Raw genomic sequence first — 299 nt, 5'->3', positions numbered from 1 at the left:
TGACTTAAAGTGCTCATATTATGCTCATTTTAGGTTCATAATTGTATTTACAGGTTGTATCAGAATAGATTTAAATGGTTTAACTTACAAAAAACACCATATTTCTGTTGTACTGCACATTGCTGCAACTCCTCTAGCTAGAGAGTGAGGCATCACACTCCTGTCTCATCTTTGTTGGGAGTCGCTCATGTGCAGTACCTAGGTAAAGACTACTAGCCAGTCAGAAGCAGAGTATGAGGGTGTGTCACGCTAGCAGCAAGGCGAGCATTATAACGTGTTACAAAGTGACGCACGTCCGT

At 41.5% G+C, this 299-nt stretch overlaps 1 protein-coding gene and 1 long non-coding RNA gene across 2 annotated transcripts in view; one reads left to right on the top strand and one right to left on the bottom strand.

The window, feature by feature from the left end:
- The window catches only part of LOC116687766 (uncharacterized), a 60,227-nt gene that overhangs the window by 5,373 nt on the left and 54,555 nt on the right, over positions 1 to 299 (bottom strand). The window lies entirely within an intron of this gene.
- The window catches only part of LOC116687765 (immunoglobulin-like and fibronectin type III domain-containing protein 1), a 26,385-nt gene that overhangs the window by 10,526 nt on the left and 15,560 nt on the right, over positions 1 to 299 (top strand). The gene's annotated exons all lie outside the window — the stretch shown is intronic.

This window comes from Etheostoma spectabile, chromosome 4 (assembly GCF_008692095.1).
Source record: "Etheostoma spectabile isolate EspeVRDwgs_2016 chromosome 4, UIUC_Espe_1.0, whole genome shotgun sequence".
Taxonomy (NCBI): domain Eukaryota; kingdom Metazoa; phylum Chordata; class Actinopteri; order Perciformes; family Percidae; genus Etheostoma; species Etheostoma spectabile.
The sequence above is the reverse complement of the archived record's forward strand: the minus strand, read 5'-3'. Positions and strand labels throughout refer to the sequence as shown.